Source organism: Urocitellus parryii, chromosome 2, assembly GCF_045843805.1.
Source record: "Urocitellus parryii isolate mUroPar1 chromosome 2, mUroPar1.hap1, whole genome shotgun sequence".
Lineage (NCBI taxonomy): Eukaryota > Metazoa > Chordata > Mammalia > Rodentia > Sciuridae > Urocitellus > Urocitellus parryii.
Genome location: NC_135532.1, coordinates 158,850,473 through 158,864,760, shown reverse-complemented (window position 1 = coordinate 158,864,760; position 14,288 = coordinate 158,850,473).

Genomic DNA, 14,288 nt, shown 5'->3' with positions numbered 1-14,288 from the left:
ATAGATGCTAACTAAATAACAGCTCTTGTTGTCACTATGAATCACATAACCTTCTTCGCCTTTGCCAAGTAGGCTAAAGGGATCTTAGACCAAAAATCAGCAAAACAAAGCAGGTCAGCTTCAGGAGACAAAGGCAAATTCAAAAGTCATCATTGAAATCCAATACAGGGTAAGGTTTGAGGAGCATTCGTGGCTGCCCCAGAGTGCAGGCGAATTTCTCCCCCATGTTTGAGTGCCCATCTGATTGAATGGTATCAGTTATTGCTGTGTATGTGAATGTTTTCACCACCATAGCATTTTTAACAAAATCAAATTGAAATTTATGACTACATAAATTCACAAAGATATTATTTTTCATTCATTGTCTAATTGATTATCACAACTTTGTATAGCCCCTCAAATTTTCTGTTTATGACTCATCTTCCCATTTTGATTATCAGTTTATGAGGTATGACCATATTATATCTTATAATTCTTTTTTTTTAAAAGAGAGAGTGAGAGAGGAGAGAGAGAGAGAGAGAGGATTTTTAATATTTATTTTTTAGTTCTTGGCGGACACAACATCTGTGTTGGTATGTGGTGCTGAGGATCGAACCCGGGCCGCACGCATGCCAGGCGAGCGCGCTACCGCTTGAGCCACATCTCCAGCCCCTCTTATAATTCTTTATATCTCCCTTATGTCCAGATATAGTTAAGAGTAGGTATCAATAAAATAGTTGTTGAAATTGATTACATGAAAAGCAAACAAGATTAACAAACGTTTGTGTAATATTGGTATTTTTCATAGGTAATGCTAGTAGACACTAGTATCTAAGTATTAAAAGGCCTACTGGGCTATTGCCTGAAAATATTATACAGTTTTGGGTAAGTTTACCCTCGTTGTGCCTATTTTTTTTTCCTTCTGTAATTTGGGCTACAATAATGAAATGACAGAGTAGACCCAACTGCAAAGATGAGAGATTACCCTTAGGTGTAGGGAAAGAAACACAATGAAATTCATGGAGTAGGTAGGAATGGTTTTGCATGTTGGATTATTATTTTCTTAAATTCATTAAGTGTCCAAACTAAATTTTTAGTCTGTAAATATTTATTCAGCACTTATTATGTTCATAATTTTTTTCTGTATGCTTTCAAAAGATGAAGAAAGGAATACTATTTCATGATTCAGTGGCAAAAATATATATGTAAAAATTTCAATTAATCAAGTTCTAAAGTGAATTGTAAATTCAGTAAAGAGGGATAAAGAGATGAGCAATTCATGTAACTCAAGGTAATCCAGCAACGCTATAAAAGAAGATGGCACTTTAGTGCTTAAATGTTTGAGCATGTACAGGAAGAAATAAAGAATATGGCATGCAAAAGGAAAACACAATAGAAAATAAATCAGCACAACTGTTTGATTTGTGACTGTGATATGAGAACATGCTCATTCCAGCCAAGGTTCCTTTCCTCCTGATAGGGAGCTGTATGCTGCTACAGTTGCCATCTTAAAAGTAGACGTATAGAGAGTGATTCTCTCTCCCTCCCTTTACTATTGATAAAAGTAATTGCTAGTTACATGCCAATTTTCATTTATTTTCCCTTAGATCTGAAGTGTTCAGCTTTCGTTCAGCGGCTTTCTTGGGTCTTCATTTAGTTGTTTTTTGTTTTGTTACTTCTATCAACAAGCACAGCAGAAAAGTAAGCACAACCAAACATCCTTTAAGAGAAAAATAAAATTTGGCTGGGCCACATAAGCTTAGTTATGTAAAACCCATATTCTCTCTGAGGCTTCTCATGGGGCTGGGGTGAGGTGTGGGTGTACCAGAATAGTCAACAATGTCACCATATCCCCACTCTTATAGAACTCTCTATCTCAATTACTGTTTTTATCTCTCTCCTTTCCAGAATTCACTAATCTAGACATAGAATGCAGCTCATTCCTTGGTGCTTCTATTACCACTTCAACCTCTCCACCCTGTCCCCACTAAATAATACACCTCGCAGAAAACTTGGGTGACTGTAATAGAGACACAAAAATGACTTTGACATTAGTGACATAAGAAGAGGTTTGAATCACAGCCCGGAAGTGTATTTGTTTGCTGAGCTGCCGTAACAAAAGAGTTCAGATGGGATGGTTTAGACAGAAATTTCCCACAGTTCAAGATCAAAGTTTTGGTAAATTTGATTTCTTCTAAGCCCTCTCTCCTTGGCTTGCCAGGGGCCATCTTCTGACTGCAATCTCGAGTGGCCTTTTCTCCATGCACATACATTCCTATTGTGCCCAAATTTCCTCTTATAAGAAAAACATTTTTTGAGTTACTAGAATAGTCCTTTCATCCCTCCAATAAATATTTGTTGAACATTAAAAAAGATGAAATAAGAAAAACAGTCAGTATGAATTAATGTTTTCCCCAACTACCTTATTTTAACTTAATTAACTCTTTATAGACCCTATCTCCAAATACAGTCACATCCTGAGGTACTGATGCTAGAACATCAATCCACGAATTTTTGAGGGAGCCATTTCAGTGAATAGAAGCAAGAAAACAGGAATTTTGAATCAGGAATCCTTTTTTCCTACAAAACTTTGTTATAGACTGACTCCAGGAATTTATCATGGGTGAGCCATTTCCTCAAGAAATTTTAGCTTCTCTTGTGCAGAGAAACTCAAATACCAGTTGGGACCATCTTTTTGTTTGTTTGTTTGTTTTGTTTTAGCTATATGGAAATAAAGTTCTGTAATAATAAGAAGATGGTCCACACATTGATTAAGCACCAAAAACTTTTCAAAGAGTTGTTGAACCCAGCAGAGGTGAACCCAGAGATGAACTCATACTAAGCCCTGGGATTCAGAATGCCTGAGCATATCTGAGTTTCCATGAAAGAGTTTAATTCAAATGGGTAGGGGGTGGGGGGGGGCAGCATTTCTCTGGCCTCTGCAAGGAAACCAAGGTGACTTTGGTGTATCATGATCCCAAAGAAGTTAGCACAAGCACAATGATCACCATAAGGGGTAAGAAGTGCCTGCTGGAAGGTGAAGGACCCAGGAAAAAGAGTCTGGAGGCCAGCACTGAATACCAGCTGAGGCCACTTTAGCATAGAGGAGGTCACAGCAGGAAGCACTTTCAGGACCCTAAGCCATGTTAAAGGACTGACCCAGTGCTGTATATTGATGGACAGGGCTCTGGTGGCCATATATGGAATGACCAATAAAGAATTTTGAAGGCACTTTTCTATTCCTTTATTATTAATTCCCCCAAACAACTAGATTCTGGGTAGCTAGAAAATTTTTAACTAGAAGTTCCAGATAATAAACTGCGACACAACTTTATGTTCAAAATATAATTTTAGATATTTCAGAAAAAAATCAATTGCTAACAAAAAAATGCATAAATAGCTACTAATATTTTTTCTGTACTCCTGGAGCTTGGCAATAAACCAGACTCATAATAACTTGTTTATGAAGCATGTAGTTAGCAGGTTTTAAGTTTATCCTAAGACTGGTTAGTAGTGTCTTAACCTTAAAAAGTAAAAACATTATTTAATTCTTAAAAATAATCCCACAGACATATGGTTTGAAATAAAAAAATATTTTATCATAATATCTTTAAGTTGTTGTACATTTCAGAGTCTAAACATGATATCTTACCTTAAGTAATTGTGCAATTTTGTGAAGATGCATTTCTAAACATTCTGCATCCCAACTCTTGAAGTTGCTCTCTAACTCAAGCCTGAATCAGTTTTTCCTTACATCTTCTCTTATATTGAGGGTGAAACTGAGTGGTAAAGTAATAAAGAGAAAATGGATAAAAAGCACTTGAAACTTAGACTACTGAGTACCACTGGAAATGATTTAAAGAGCAATATTGTCTCTTTACCTCAAGTGAAATACTCCTTAAAATAAATTTTTTAATAATGTAATAAACCAAGTCATCTCTCCATTCTAGAGTTTAGAATGACTTTCTCTATGGTAATTGTACTCTTTAGACCCATTTTCTCTCCACAATATGATTAGACCCACAATACGAGTTTGGTAATGTTCTTATTTAAGCAACCAAAATATCAGAAGAAAACCAGAAAACTAATTTATAGAACATCTGACCCCCAGTGTTAGCTGCTTTCCATTTTTCTATGTTTACTCATTGCTTTAATCAGCTTTGCCATCACTGTGACTACAAGACCAACAAGAAAAATATTTTAGGAGTAAAAGTTTATTTGGGAACTCACGGTTTCGTTAGAAGTCCGGCTCCCTTCCCTGGGACTGGAGATGAGGCAGGACATCATGGAAGAAGAGCATGGCAGAGGGAAGCAGCTCACATGATGACCAGAAAGCAGAGAGACTTCACTCGCCAGATACAAAATATATACACCATAGCTCCGACCCCAATGAACCACTCCCTCCAGCCACACCCCACCTGCCTCCAGTTACAACCCAGTTAATCCCATCAGGGATTAATTCACTCATCAGGTTAAGGTTATAGCTCAATCAGTTCTCCTCCAAACCTTCTTACATTGTCCCATGCGTGAGTTTTGGGGGACACAACATCTAAATCATAGCCTTCTTCTGCTAATGGTCAGCCACTAAATGTCTCCATCCTCGATCAGCTCAGGACCATGCTGGAACTCTCATTTCTTACAGAATGGACATTGGCAGTTTTTATGTTAACAATATGCACTTGGTGTCAAATTTCTCCTGCTTCCCAGGGTGATCATTTTTAGAATATTTACTATAAATTCCTTGCTAATATCAGGATTTGGGGATTAAAAAGACAAAGACTGGAAATTTTTCCAGAAGGCTGAGATATTCATGATAGTCAGGTTGCCTGGTTGTATACCATATAAAATCTATAATTCTTAGGCTTAGTCAACTATATAATTTTGAGGAGGAGAAAAATACTTTAAAAGAAAGTGCTTTAAAAGAAGGCATTTTGAATAGTTTATAAATGTAAAAGCAATACATGGTGGTGTTATTGACTCAAGAAAGATGTATGGAATAAAAAGTGAAAGCCAGAGTAAGAATGCTCATTTATTGTTACCAGTATTACTGTAAGTTTTTTCCTTTTTTAATTTTATTTTTATTGGGTTGTAGTGGACACAATACCTTTACTTTATTTATGTATATTTTTTAATGTGTTGATGGGAATCCAAGCTAGTGCCTCATACATATTTGGCAAGCACACTACCACTGTGCACACTACCACCTATGGTGCAGGGGATTGAACCCAGGCCCTTGTGCGTACAAGGCAAACACTCTACCAACTGAGCCATATCCCCAGCCCTGTAAGTTTTTTCTCAAAGTTCTAGTCAGTTCAATTAAAAAGGAAAATGAGGTCATAAGAAAAACTGAAATATAAGAGGAAAAGTTATCATTTAGTTTATCATGAACTAAGAGAATTCAACAAAAATATGGGGAATAAAAGAATTTAGTAAATCAACTACGGCAAACTTAATATACAAAATAAATAGCAGTGCATATGCAAAAATCTATTAAAATAAAGGAAAAGAGAATATTTTTATGATAGCATAAACAGGTGAGAATATATTTAAGCAATGAGCATGTCCTATAAGAGAACTAGTATAAAATTAAGAAAAATTAAAGTAAGATGTATCATGTTCTTGGATAGAAATGCTCAAATTCTTCATAATTTACTGTGTACATTTTTACATTCCAATTTAAATAGAAACGTGTTTTAAATTGAAAACTCTTGATAGTAGTCATTATGAATGTGACTGAAGACTTCGTACTCATATTTCAGTGGAACATTTTTTTAAAGAGCAATTTGGTAGTAACTATCAAATTTTAAATATTCACAGCATTTGATCTAGTGAGTCATCTCCTAAAAACTAAACCAATTTACATGTTTAATAAAATACTAGTCTAAATAGTCATCAGAACCTTGTTGGCAATAGTAAAAATATGGAAAAATTCTATCAACTGACTAATAGGCAAATCTGATTTTTTTTTTTTAGTGTGGAAATAAATGCTTCAAGATAACCTTTAGATAAAAGAATATGGGTAAAGTAACAGATGAAAGACTTTTTTTTTATTTGTGTATGTTTCACTGTTAGGTGATTTTTATTACCTTGTAAATGTAAAAGCACATTGACCAGTGAACCAAAGGTAATTGTAAATTCTTTTTCCTCACTTAATCAACATTTAATTATTGAACACTACTCTATGCATCATACTCCAAACACAGTAGTTTTTTCTACAATAACACTTTTGAAAAATAGCACTGGTTGCCAAAATAATTTTTAAATTCCTTTTTACATAACCATTTGTCATTACTGTGACAAATACCTGTTATTTACCTTTTCAGTGTGAATAGCTGCTAAGAGTTCAATTTATTCCATCCAGATATTTTTTACACATTCACATATGTGATAAAGATAGGATAAACATAAATAAAGATGACATAAACACAATTACACAGACTCACACTCATGAATTGCAGAATATCATAGCTATGATTCTGCTGTTTCTCTTTACTCTTTCTTTCTTTCTTTCTTTCTTTTTTTGGTATCAGATATTAAACCCAGAAATGCTTTTTATTTTTTATTTTGAGACAAGATCTCACTAACTTTCTTAGCACCTTACTAAGTTGCTGAGGCTGGCTTTGAATCTACTTCTTAAATATATATATATATATATATATATATATATATATATATATATATATATAATGATTTGAAGAACTTTGCATTTCAGCACAAATCAGATATTTTGGCTATGGCACACTGTAATATAGTTGGGGTACAGTTATTTAAACACTGTTTTATTCATATTAATTTGAATTGTTTTTAATTTTTTAGTCATCATGAATATAACTACAATGAATAACTATGGATATATCCTAGAAGTGAAATACTTCAACTCAAGCATCTATGTGTATGATATTTTGATACCATTAATTAGCCCATCAAAAAGTAGTTTCAATTAGCACCAATCGAGAGTTTAATTCCTCACAATCTTGCTAATTCAGTGTAACTCTTTGTCCATTAGATGGATTTTAAAAATTGGATTTCATTAATCATAAGGTTGAGACTCTTTTAATAATTACTTTAGAACACTTGAATTTCTTCCTGCCTGAATGAACTGTTTGTATCTCTGTCAGTCAGCTTTTCATTACTGTGACAAATACCTGAGAAAAACAATGAAAACCGAAAGATTGATTTTGGTTGACAGTTTCAGAATTTTCGTCCTTGGGCAGCTGACTCCACTGCTTTGGGCCTGAGGTGAGACAAAACATCATGGCAGAAGGGCACAGAGGAGGTAAGCTTCTCAGCTCATTACAGCCAGGAAAGAGAGAGAGGTGGTGGGCAAGGAAGGGGTCAGGACAAGAAAAACCCTTCCAGGGCATGCCGCCGTCAGCAACTTCCTTCCACCATGCCCACTACCTGTCTACCCTGTAGTCCATTCAGCCATCAGTGGATTAATCCACTGATGAGGTCAGAGCCTTCATGATCCAACCACTTCTCAAAAGCCCCACCTCTGAACATTGCTGCATTGGGGACCAATCCTTCAACACACAAGACATTGCAGATTCAAACTATAGCAATATTCTTTTCCTATTTTCCTATTTTTTAATTTAAAAGTATTCCTTATAGTCTATGATTATTAATTCATTACTAAACATTCACAAAAATTTGGCCTTGATTTTTCAACTACCCTTTTAACTTTTTTTTCCTCTATTTTTTATTTTGTGTGTGGGGGGGGGGCTGCTGTATGTGTGTGTTTGTGTGTTTGTGTGTGTGTGTGTGTGTGTGTGCTTTACATTAAAACCAGTTTTATGTAGTCACATTTGTAAAATCTTTCCCCATTAATGCTTTGAATTTTATGTTTTCCTTAGGAGGGTATTTCTTGTTAAAAATTTATAAATGTTTTCTTCAGTATACTTCTAACACATTCACAATTTTTAAGCATTTGAAGTTTAATATCCCTAGAACTTTTTTAGGATATGGTGAGGAAGAGGATTCAGCTTTGTGTTTACAAGTAAATAAATGGATTTTCAGACAATCAATTTGTAATCTATTCTTTCCTCACTGACTTACATCTTTTTCATTTAAGTCCGTGCACCTTCTGAACTTTTCTACTTACTTCTTAAATTACATATTGTTTCAGCCCATCTCAGCCTTGTGTTTTAATAGCTTTGGTTTTAACATCTAACATCAAAAATTCCTTTCATTTTTCCCCCAAATTATTTCCTTTTCTTGTATATTTATTCGTCTAGATAATGCTTAGAATGTTTATCACTTTCTACTAAAAATATTTGATGGAGTTTTGAATGTACATTTTTTTATGGATGCATTGGATAAGTAGATTTTTCCAAAACAAATTCCTCACATTCTATAACATAAATGACTCAGGATTAATTTAATACAGTTTCCTTCATTTAAGCTAATTGAGTGTGTGACAGTTTTCCTAGTATAATTTTAATTATTAATGTATAGGAAAACACTTCCTCCATTTGAGTTGGCATTGCCCTGCTTATCCCTCATATTTATTACAATATATAGTTAATTGATTCATATTTTCCAGGTAAGTCTTCAAGTTGTTCACAAAATTAAGGTTGTATCATACTCCAATATTTAAATTTCACATTTTTCCCCAAGATGCATTATACTGAAAAAAATCTATCCATAAAATCTGTACAAGTTGCTTATTTCCCAGTTTAATTGTGACTCCTAATTTTCAATATTTTTGGTTTTGACCACTGTTAGGGTTTGGCTGTGAGGTATCCCCTAAGGGCTCATGTGTGAGACAAGGTAAGAACGGTTAGAGAAGAAATGATTGGGTTGTGAAAGTCTTAACCCAATCATTGAATTAATCCCCAGAGGGGGATTATCTGAGTGGAAACTGAAGTGGTAGGTGTGGCTGGAAGAAGTGTGAATTGGGGCTTGGCTTTGGGCTATATATTTGTATCTGGCAAGTGGAGACCTCTCTCTCTGCTTTCTGATCATCTCTGCTTCTCTCTGCCACACTCTTCCACCATTGATGATCAGCCTCACCTTGAGCCCTGAGAATTGGACCTGGCTGTCTATGGAATGAGACCTCTGAAACTATAAGCTTCCAAATAAACTTTTCCTCCTCCACAATTGTGCTGGTTGGATCTTTTAGTCACGGCGGCAAAAAAGCTGACTACAACAACCACATAGTTTTCTGTTGTTTTAAGAAAGATATCCTTCATCAGCTAAAGGGGGTTTTTGGTTTTAGTTTTAGTTTTTGCATCTTTTAGAGCATCCTCATCAGAAACTTCTTACTTTCAACATATGACCTAGCAGTAGAGTTGTGAGAGGCACACTCTCCATTCAATTCTCCATCTTTTCTCTTTTCCTACTGCAGTGATCATGGAGGCAGTGGGGAGAGATATTGGAAGTAAAACATTAGCAGCCATGAGGAGGAATGCACCACATGGAGGACTGCTGCCCACAAGCCTCATCTGTGCCCTCATCAGATTTCATGTGGTTGGCAAGTAGGCTTCCATGTTAAACCACTGGCATAGGAATGTGTGTTACTGCAGCATCCTAAATATAGAGCTTTCTGTCTCTCTAATGCTCAGGGATATTTTAAATAATGTATTTAAAGGTTTGGTAGAATCACTATAAAATCTTTCAGTCTCATATCTTTTTAAAGGTGAGATTTTTTATTTTTCAGTTTCCTTTTGGCCCAGATATTCTGTCGCTTTTTGTGTCTAGGATATTATCTTAGGAAACATTTGTATCTTTTATTTCTTGATTCAATTTTCAAATTATTAGTATAAAGTTATAAATATTCTCCTAGTTTTAAATCTTTGTACCATATTTCTTGCGCTTAATGCTGTTTATTCAGGCTTTTATTTCTCTAGTTTATGGGTTTCTCTTTTATCTTTGTTAATGCCTCTTTTTCTCCTTTCCTTAGGTTTATATGGCTAGTTTTTCAAATTGAAGACATATTTCATGAGACTATGAATCTTTCTCAGCAAATTGTGTTAGCTAGGTTTTTTTTTTAATGTGAGTCTAGCCTTGCAGTTTTCCAAAAAGTATGTAACAGCATGTTTCAGTATCCTCTTTAATCCATTTAGATAAATGTATTTTTAAAATAATTTCAAAAAAAATTCAGAAATTCATTTGAAAATTAAATGAGGAAATTTATTTTAAATATGCTTTTCTGCTTAATGTCTACATTATTATACTGTGGCTAGAGAATTTGTTTTGTATAATTTCTCCTTTTAGAATTAGTGGATATTATCTTTGCAGCATAATAGCATGCTCAACTTTCATGAATGTTCCATAGATGCATTCTGTTTATTATTATAAAGGTATATATATATATATATATATATATATACCTATTATGTTTAATGTAATGATTATATTATTCAAACCCTTTCTGTTAATTTGTTTATTATTTTCTTCATTTGTAAATTTCTAAGAGTAGTAGATTAAAGTCCCCTATTAAAGTTATGAATTTATCCCTTTTTCTTTCTAGTTTTTTTTTTACTATCCATTGATGTTAGCAATGATGTTATGATAAAGGTTAATAAAATTAAAAACTTCTTATTCAATAACTTTTTCTCAACATAAAATGACTCTCTTCTCGTATGTTAAAATTAAAGTCTATTTTTCAAATGTTGAGAAAGGTTTTCTTTTAAGTAGTATTATTAAGTATATTTTGGTTCCAAATTATTATTTATAATATGGCTCTATCATTTTGTTTGGGTATAAATTCTGTAAAAAAAATGTTAAGATCTTTATTTTCATGCAGTGTGTTTCTGTCATTATTATAATAGCTTAATGCATTCCTATTTGATAGTAAAGTGCATGCATTTACTGTACTTTTACACTCAGAAGAAAATTTGATCCTATATTACTGAAATGTGGCAACTTAAAAGTAAGTCATTGAGATGACATTTAATATGAATCTTAATTTTATCTCCAACTTCCCTTATTCTTCTGAGGGATACTAATGTATTCTAGTTGTTCTCCTTCTCCTACTTCTTTCTTATTTTTATTTCTTTACATGTTCCAGGGCTATGGCTCTAAATCATCTTAAACCAGACTGTAGGAAAGTAGTGAACATTTTGAAGACTTGTCTTTGTCAAATGAATATTTTTACCCTCATGGAGTACTATAGTTTGACTAGGTAGAGAATTCTATGTTAAAAATTTATTTATCCCTCTGAATTATTTTTCAGTGTCCTCCAGTCAATATTTTAGCTGAGAATGATGACACCAGCCATCTATTTGATCTTTTGTGAGTGTACAGTTAATTCATTCTGTTTCAAGTTAGAAAATAATTGAATCAAAGAGTAAATCAAATAAAGTTTTTCATCATGGTGCAAGTGATAGGATAATACCAGTGTGGGTTAATTCAGTGTTGCAACAATGCTACTAAGAACCCAACTACTTTCCTAGTGTTTAGTACTATTGAAAAGATATTGATGAGATATGCATACAAGAATTGCAGGATTCACTTTACCCTTCATAACATCTTGCAGCAAACAAGTTATCTTTGATTTGTTTTGTTTCTCTCCCCAACCTCAAAGAGCAAAACTTTCTTCTAGAGACTGACTTGTACCATGAACCAGAATTTAATTGAATGTCCATGACCAAATCAATTGTTGCAAAAAGAATAAGAACACCACAATTCTTCCCCTCAGAAAAGACATGGAGACATCTACCTTCCCTGAAGATGTGAAGAAGCAATTAATCACCTAATAAGAGCAGACTTCTAGCAAGAAGGAGGAGGAGAAGGAGGAACGGGGGAGGAGATAGGGATGGGTTACTGGCAGGTAGCCAGAAAAATCTATTAAGTAACATTTTTGTCATTTTCTCTGGAACCCTTTAGAGTTTTTATCTTGGTCTTTAGAGTCCAAGAATTTAGTAGGATTTGTCTAGATGTTAATTTTTAACTTTCTCAGCCCAGTATATGGTAGCCTTTGCAAGTTGAAGACTTGAATCTTTCTAAAACTGAGGGAAATTTTCTTCTCTTCTATAATTTCATTGAACATTTCCTACCTTTATTCTTTCTGGTCTCTCCTTAAACTTCAAATTTAACTTTCAGTTTGTTCTTCAGCAAGAGGTATGAATGTTTAGCTTTTCTCTTGATTATTTTTGTTGTTATTTACTCATTTCACAGAAATTGTTTTTGCTTTCACATTATTTACTTGTCTAGGTCTTGTTTATGATTTTAAGATCACTCTGTCTCTGCAATTAATAAAAAATAAGTTTGTCTAAGGTTTTATTTTATCTTCAAGATCATCTCTGTCATTATTGCAGTTGATCCTGCTTGTTCATATGTTCCTCCTCCCAAAATTCTGAACTTACCTTAAAAGTTTGATGATTACTTATTCTTAAGGGAAGATCTAGATTTATCAATTCAAGGTCTCAATTTCAGTTTTCTTGGAAGTTCTGATGTTTCTTTTCTTGTATTCCACAGAGGCTTTGGTGGCTCATAGTGTATGTGGGCAGTGCCAAAGACATACGTGATGGTGTGAGCTACTTAATAAGATCCCCTTACTGTGCACATTTGGTTACAAACATGCAGGTTGAGAACTTCCAAGTTAGCCTAAGTCAGGAAAGCTCTAAGAAAGTGAAAATCATTGATATATTTTAATTTTGAAAGAGCTTCCTTTTTTTGTCTTCTCTGTGTTTATTGTACTAAACTAACAGACGCAGTTACCTCAAGGTCTACTCTGCTTCTCTGTTCATCCTGAATTCCTAACATAAGAACTATCTGGATGCAGAGCCCATTAACTGGTGATCATTCTCAGTACTTTAGCCTGCAGCACGTTCTAACGCTAGAAGCCCCTTAAAAGTGGGGAAGAGAGAACATTAGGGAGAAGTCAAACAAGATACTCTTGAAGAAATCATCCTGATGACAGCATCAATGCCTGTTCCTGATCTGTACATTTAATTCTGAGCCAACGTTGCACTGAACTTTCCTTTCTGAAAATTATTCTCTGTGCCATTTGGGGGCAATTTTATTTCTACTGTTTTTTCTGTTAATCAGATTCCATCTGCTTTTAATTTTCCAGGAATTTTTTGAGATGTTTTGTTTCTTGCTAATACTTCTGCTATGATTTCTAAAATGATTATGGGTTTAAAAAGTAATCTAAAATTTCACAGAGTTTGAGATAGAGAGGCTAGCTAAGCTCCATGGGCTCCCTGTACTTTCCTGATTCATTCTTTAAAACCACATTTTTAGTTGCCTTCTCTGATTTCGACACTTCACAATCCCTTGTCTCTCATCATTATACCGCAGTCATGAGAATGAGGGATGTTATCACGAAAAGTTAGCCAATCATTGTGGCTTTTGCTCCACACCTCAGTGTACTCAGCCTGTCTGCTTCATACTATTCAGTTCCACATTTTTTTTCAGATATTTTCCTATATCCAGCTTTGAGTCTAGAAGTTACATTTTTAGTATCCTATCTGTCATCTTGATTAAAGAAGGCAACTATTTCTAAAATAAAAAGGATTAGAGCATGCTCCTGCGTGGCCCTGTTTAGCGGTAAGGCTATTCCTATGCAGAAGGGGAGCCCAGCCAGGCTTAATCTCCAGCTGATTTTGACCTTTACCTCTACTTCTTGAGGAACAAGTACATTAAAAAAAAAAAGAGAGAAAAAAACATGCCACATAATGTAAATGAATGTGGGTTTGCTTATCTTCCTCCATTCTTTTCTTTACCCATTGCACTAACCAAACAAATAATAATATGCCTCAGTTCTGAGAAAAACCTCCCTTGATAATACCTAAAGTAGAATTTTCATAAATGATCCTTTAAATGCATCCACAGAGGCAATGACTATGAACTCACATGGTTTAAAAAGTGAGAGACTGGCACCAACAACATATTATAGTTCAATAAAATACTTAACTTCACTGGTCCTCAGTTTCTTATGCTTTTAGCAAATAGCTTCCCATATAAACACTATTATGAGCTACAGCAAAACAATGAGACTGGGGATTTTCTAAAATGTTGGGGTGGGAGAAAAAACAACATCTGGTTATAAAGAAGTGTGTTTGGTACCCGCAATTAGAATTCAGTATACTACCCTGTAAATCAAAAGTGTCTGCATTTGATATAATCTATGATGAAAAAATAGGTTTCATATATAACAAAAGTCTTGGAATCACAAATAAGACCAGAAGTTTTGTCCTGCATGTATATCTTCCCAAAGTGGACCACATATGAGTCTTATTTCCCAAATTATGGCATCTTCACAATGATATTAGGGACAGCAAGGATTCTGTCAAAGGCTGATTTCCCCTGACAACTATGAGGTAGGGAATGAAAAAGTCCCAAGTCTTGAAGCCAAAGTAGCT